Source organism: Cherax quadricarinatus, chromosome 60 (genome assembly GCF_038502225.1).
Source record: "Cherax quadricarinatus isolate ZL_2023a chromosome 60, ASM3850222v1, whole genome shotgun sequence".
Lineage (NCBI taxonomy): Eukaryota > Metazoa > Arthropoda > Malacostraca > Decapoda > Parastacidae > Cherax > Cherax quadricarinatus.
In genome coordinates, this window is record NC_091351.1 from 6,799,035 (window position 1) to 6,806,294 (window position 7,260).

At 41.6% G+C, this 7,260-nt stretch overlaps 1 long non-coding RNA gene across 1 annotated transcript in view; it reads right to left on the reverse strand.

Annotated features, from left to right (window-relative positions):
• The window catches only part of LOC128694488 (uncharacterized), a 138,839-nt gene extending 132,036 nt beyond the window's left edge, over positions 1 to 6,803 (reverse strand). The window contains exon 1 of the long non-coding RNA XR_008407856.2: positions 6,718 to 6,803. This is a non-coding gene — a long non-coding RNA (uncharacterized lncRNA). The remainder of the gene's footprint in view (positions 1 to 6,717) is intronic.
• Positions 6,804 to 7,260: the final 457 nt, after the last annotated feature.

Here is a 7,260-nt window from a genome sequence, read left to right on the forward strand (position 1 = left end):
TTACCATGTGCTGTACTTACGGAATTTGATGTAAAAATATATAGAAATCTTGTCCACGTTGTCCTCTCAGTGTATTTATACACTGTTTTTTTTCTCTGCGGTTTAAAAAGTACCTTAAAGCCTGTTAGACAGCAGTCTGCTTCACGCTCGTTGTGTAACCTCAGAAAGCATAGGTCACTCTGGTACGCTATTGTCGTTATGAAAGAAACTTATTGGATTCTGTGAGAGCAGAATATTTTTGAACAGTGGAAAAATATTAATCTTCTTACTGTTACTCATGACTGACGAGGCTACGACCAATGACAGAGATGCTCACTGGTCTTGTAAGAGATGAAGGAAATGACATTTCAGAGTATACAAGCATTCACTGGGCCATCGCTTCTCTGTGTGTACATCTTTATCCAGTAAACACTTGATGAAGTTGTACAAAGAACGAAGCGTAGTTACGACGAAGGTTGGTTGTGCACCTTGTCTTTTTATAAACCATACCACGGGCGAAGATAGAACCCGCGATCAGAGACTCATAAAACTCCACTCTCTCTGATCGCGGGTTCTATCCCCGCCAGTAGTATGGTTTGTTTGCAATCGTGTCATTACGGGTATGTGAGTCTTGCGTCCTTATCTTCCTATTTGTGGGCAATACGTTATTTCACCCCCTAGTTTAAGATGTCTACAAGTCAACCCATATATGGGTCTGGAGTCCCTACTACAAACCCAGTGATAGGCAAAAATACACTAGTAGTGGTAGTAGCAACACTAGTAGTAGCAGTAACTGAAGCAAATAGCAGTACTTGCAGAGCTAGTAATAGTAGCGACACCAAGGTCCTTATCAATCCAATGCAGATAGAAAAAAAAAACTGTTGAGCGAAACGTGTCAGTCATAAAGCCACCAGTCCCATCCCACCAGTCTCTCTTAAGATAAACAAAGTCGGAAATAAATCTGCCAGCCTTCGAGCAGAAAATAACTAAATATATACATGGCAAACATTCACTCAGCGGCGGTGGCCACGTTCTAATGCCACAATTGTCAACATTCACACCGTCCCCGGGCTAAAAGTTTTCATTGTACAGTTCAGAGTTGGATCAAAAGTTTTACAGCCATTTATATTCTGAAACGAGTGCCTGCTTTAACAACGAGTGAGCATTATATTATATGAGATACTTCAGTGGATTATTCAGACTCGTGTAGTGGTGGAGGCTCGATCCTCCGTATTGAAAGAGCAGGATGTATATATTACCTCTTTGTATTCACCTCCTTGCTCACTAGCACTAACTGAGAGGTAATGAGGATCTCTTCTGTAACCAATGGGGGAAAGGAATTAAATGCTGATAGAGTTTTTGATCCTAGGAATTAGAGATACTCTTCCCGAATTTGATTTACCTCTTATTTTATGTAATATGTCAGTTTTCATCAAGAATAATCTCAAACATAATTTTTTTGTCTTATTTTTGTTTAACTTTTCCTCTATGACTCAAACATATTTTTTTTCTGACCAAATGATATTTTTTATATTTCATTGTTCTTCATTTATTGTTAATTATGAATGGCGTATATTTCATTCAACATTTTCTTATAGTGTGTGTGTGTGTGTGTGTGTGTGTGTGTGTGTGTGTGTGTGTGTGTGTGTGTGTGTGTGTGTGTGTGTGACCACATTATATATCCACCAAAATCAATATAAAACTTACCTCCAAAGATTTTGAAAAAAAAAATACACTTAATATATAAAACAAAATCCACAGGGCGCTGGAAAACGGAAAACTGTCCACCGGTCATGAATTCCAACAGTTTCAGTGTAGAGAAAGATAGAAAAATATCCGATATGTAAATCACTTCTTCGAGGCTGAAGGACTGACCACCTCAAAATTACTCCTTCAAGGCTGAAGGACTGACCACCTCAAAATTACTCCTTCAAGGCTGAAGGACTGACCACCTCAAAATTACTTCTTTGAGGCTGAAGGGCTGACCACCTCAAAATTACTTCTTCGAGGCTGAAGGACTGACCACCTCAAAATTACTCCTTCAAGGCTGAAGGACTGACCACCTCAAAATTACTTCTTCAAGGCTGAAGGACTGACCACCTCAAAATTACTCCTTCAAGGCTGAAGGACTGACCACCTCAAAATTACTCCTTCAAGGCTGAAGGACTGACCACCTCAAAATTACTTCTTCAAGGCTGAAGGACTGACCACCTCAAAATTACTCCTTCAAGGCTGAAGGACTGACCACCTCAAAATTACTCCTTCAAGGCTGAAGGACTGACCACCTCAAAATTACTTCTTTGAGGCTGAAGGGCTGACCACCTCAAAATTACTTCTTCGAGGCTAAAGGACTGACCACCTCAAAATTACTTCTTCGAGGCTGAAGGACTGACCACCTCAAAATTACTTCTTCGAGGCTGAAGGACTGACCACCTCAAAATTACTTCTTCAAGGCTGAAGGACTGACCACCTCAAAATTACTTCTTCAAGGCTGAAGGACTGACCACCTCAAAATTACTTCTTCGAGGCTAAAGGACTGACCACCTCAAAATTACTTCTTCGAGGCTGAAGGACTGACCACCTCAAAATTACTTCTTCGAGGCTAAAGGACTGACCACCTCAAAATTACTTCTTTGAGGCTGAAGGACTGACCACCTCAAAATTACTTCTTTGAGGCTGAAGGACTGACCACCTCAAAATTACTTCTTTGAGGCTGAAGGACTGACCACCTCAAAATTACTTCTTTGAGGCTGAAGGACTGACCACCTCAAAATTACTTCTTCGAGGCTGAAGGACTGACCACCTCAAAATTACTTCTTTGAGGCTGAAGGACTGACCACCTCAAAATTACTTCTTCAAGGCTAAAGGACTGACCACCTCAAAATTACTTCTTCAAGGCTGAAGGACTGACCACCTCAAAATTACTTCTTTGAGGCTGAAGGACTGACCACCTCAAAATTACTTCTTCAAGGCTAAAGGACTGACCACCTCAAAATTACTTCTTCGAGGCTGAAGGGCTGACCACCTCAAAATTACTTCTTCAAGGCTGAAGGGCTGACCACCTCAAAATTACTTCTTCAAGGCTGAAGGACTGACCACCTTAAAATTACTTCTTCGAGGCTGAATTACTGACATCCTCAAAATTACGTCTTTAAGGCTGAAGGACTGACCACCTCATATTTACCTCTCCACTTCCTCTGCAATCGCTTATTTTAGTCACCTCAGTATTGGAAAGAAAAAGCCGGTCTTAGGAAGTGTGAAAGAGTTAAAATATCTTCCTATTTACAGGATCTGGCAGGCAATGTTGTTAGCATATTTATAATTTATTGAATTTTTAGCTATTGTGTTTATGAGTTCATTTATCTGTCAGTTTTATTTTAAAAGTATCATATTGTCAGTTAAACCATAACATGTTTATAAAACAAAATGGTTGGACATTGTGGTATACCTGGAACAGGTTTTGGGAGTTCTACTTTGAAAACCCATAGTGAATCTGATTTATACCTCCTGGACATCAACATGGATTCACATGTATCGCTGTCAGAGTTCTATTAAACTAACGTTTTGACCAAACAGACGGAAGTTTAGTAACTCTTCTGCTCTTTGAAGTGTATTTTTTCACACCTCAAGACACCTATAATTTCTTCATCCCTTATTGTCAGCATCATACTCGCACCTCACTTTCATCTCATACGAGTTAGTACAACTGTCTTCTGAATCCTTGTTGTTCTTGCAATATTTGAAGACGGTGTTTTATGCTTCTACTAAAGCTTCTTCACCATTATTTTCCTATATAATCCCTACCTTAGTATCCAGTGACAAAGTAATTTACATCTTAACATTTCTGCTTGTTTATTTCCTTCACATTTTCTGGAATTCACCTCTACAGAAATACCTGTTTTCAGGTATTGAAGAAATTCACTTCTATCATTCCAGTTCCTTTCAGTGTGACCTTAATTCTTCCATTTGCCGTGATGCAACTTACTCTCACCCCCCGTATTCTTTCTTTGCGCGCGCGCGCGCGCACACATACACACACATACACACACACACACACACACACACACACACACACACACACACACACACACACACACACACACACACACACACACACACACACACACGCACGCACACGCACACACACAAATTTCTTCTAGACTCACGTAAGCAGCGTCATCAGCATACAGCAGCCGTAGCAGCTCTCAGTTTGTTAGACTGTTTATCTTTGAAGACCTACATCTGATCCCAACACTAGTATTTACATACATCTCCACTGATAAAGACCTTCAACAACTACGATCTCATGACATATTCCTGTCAAATCTCTACCGAAAAGTGTGCCTCATTTCACCTCGTGCCCTAACCTGAGTCTCAGTCTTTTCAATACCTTGATACAGGTTTTAGTATTATACCATCTATTCTATATGTAGTAGCACAACCAAATCATTTTTCTGTTATATACAAAATACAACACAAATTTGTTTTTCTTTTATTTATTTTCCGCTCAGTGACTGTATATGCTTCTTCATGAAGGCTGCCTTCACCATCGTGTTCTGTAACAATGCAGCCACAATCTTATCTGGGTTACTCAGCAAGCTTGTTCTCGTATAACTCTCACCCCTTTCAAACATATATACACTGGATAAAAGCGCCTGTCATTCTAATACTTCATTCTCACTTGCTTTCAGTATTTCTCTAGTAATCTCATCCATTCTCCCTGCTTTTCTCACCTTCGACCTTCTTACTTGGTCACTTCCACCCAGCTCCTGTAATATATATCATTTATCCGTGCTCCCTTCACGAAATTTCTGCCTCCTTCGTTATCTACACTCAATATCGTATCAAATTTTATCATTGTTTTTCCAATATATCTTCGTCTTTATCCAGCAGGTCGTCTCCCAAGCCTCGGCCACCAAGTTCACTTTTCTCCCTCGGTTTATATTTCATAAAAACCTACCGTACGTTAACTTTTCCTCCTTTGGCACCTCCTTTCACCTCATCCTTCCATCCATCATCTTTCTTCGCTCCTGCACACCACACCTTCATGTAATCACAGACCTCTGCTGCATTCACACTTCCTGTTTTTAATTCTACGCACCAGCTCTATATGTTCATTACCTTGTCTCTTATTTTAGATACCGTTTCTTCCAGCAGAGGCTCATACTAACCATTCTTTTTCTTTAATTCAGTTAGAGGCTCCCAAGTAGCATTTATTTCCTGTGACTCGAAAGCTTTATTACCTCACTTCTCACTTTAGCATTACTAAGAAAATAATTCTTCACAACGCAAAACTCGCACAAACTCTGCCTATTACCCACTTCTCAAATCCCACTTCTATTCTCACACAATTTTTGAATTTATTCACTTCCCCTTTTCATTATTTTCTCCTTTTTCTTACTTTCAGCATTAACTCTACTCCTTGGTTTTAGCTCTTTTTCTTTTATACATTACATATTTACTTTACCTAATTTACATCTAATCTCTCTCGCCTCTTCTGATTTTGTTTCATTAAGTACTAGGGCATCCACGTTCCTTTATATCATTGCATTATTAATCAGTTTTCTCTTAATTCTCATACTAAATCTATGGAAATCAACTATTATTTTTTCTTGCATATGTAAATCGACTTTTTCCTTATGTATTTTTTCATTGCGCGCGCGCGCGCGTAATGACACTGACACACACACACACACACACACACACACACACACACACACACACACACACACACACACACACACACATATGTGACAACTAATATGAATTTTTAAGTATAGTTGAAACTCGTAACCGTGCACACAAGTACTTGCAATGGCGCGCACGTCTACCGCAAATCTACATCCACCAAGGTGCATGGAAAACAGTTAGGGTAGGCAAGAGACGGCTGGAGTGATGGTGGTGCTCACTACCTTGCTCTTCTCACCACCAACACATGCCCCAGGACTCATCGGTAAAAGTTTCCCCCAACCTTTTGTCTCTTTTGTGAAGAACGGCCATTATCTCGCGCACATGATAGATGGCGAACGCTCATGTTAGCTCGATTCCAATTACGTGAAATATCAGATTACCGAAGGCCAGTAATGGAATAGATCCTAAAAGAATGCCCCAGTCGTTTGTCATTGGTGATGCATGCGCCTATTAACTCGCAACGAATTTGTCGGTGATTGTTATTGATTCAGATTCACCTTGGTGCTGCAATCACGACTTTGTACTCATTATAAAGTCAGCGGGCCGACCTGGCCAGCAGCTTGCGCAATTTGCAACGAACCGAGACTTGTAACTGGAGCCGTGATTATGGAGAGGATGGTTTTTTTTTTTTTTTTGTTTGTGGGTGTTATCGAGACTGCAGTTGATTGGAATGGTGATGATTTATTAGAGGTCTGCAAGTATTCTGTTACATCTGGCAGTTGTGAGCCGAATCCTTTATTTTGAGGCGTTAACATATCCGGCAGTGTAACGCCAGGTTGGCCCCCAGGCATCGCTCTCTGCTATACATCTAGTGTGATTACCTCCCATCCACAAAGCGCTATAGGATCCTTTATGAATTTACAGCTCCTCGTGAAAATAAATTAGTAACAGTTTTTGTACATCCTGGCACTTGTCTGCTATTAGCGAATTCGAAGGAACGTTAGGAACGACTTTTTTTTTGCGTGTGTGTGTGTGTGTGTGTGTGTGTGTGTGTGTATTTATAGATTTTTTTTAGGGTTAGTGAGTATTGTTACAGTAAAACCTTACCTGAATTACTGCTAGACCTACATCTTGTCAGCCTGGCTTCGTGAGCTGCAGCCGCTGCCCCCAACCTGCAGTGGCTCCGACGACACTCACAAGGAAACTGGCCAGAGTCCGTCCTACCGCGGCCGCCAGCTAAGGGGTTGCGAAGGGGATGTGACCGTACCAAGGTGTAAAAACTCAGCTACCCATTGTCCAGCTGAGGCAATGCAGATTAATCTAGTGACCAACGGAGGATTTCTACCGACGTGGACCCCGGGCACAAAGAGGGGACAAAGCTACCACAGCCGTCTGAGAGCGGGGGCGACTTTTTGCCCGTAAGGGAAAGGCGGCCGGCGCTGGCACCCAATGCAGGCGCGGCCAGCGCGGACGGCGATGCAGCTGAGAGCGCTGACCACGGGTAGGGTAACGTGCGAGGCTGACAATGCACTCACAATACTCTTGGGAATATGCAACGGCCAGGCGAATTTTTTGTCACGCTCGCCTGTCATATGCAGGATGCGGCCTGACCCTCTGACCACTGCAGGTAGGGTGCCGGCTGCATTGTCA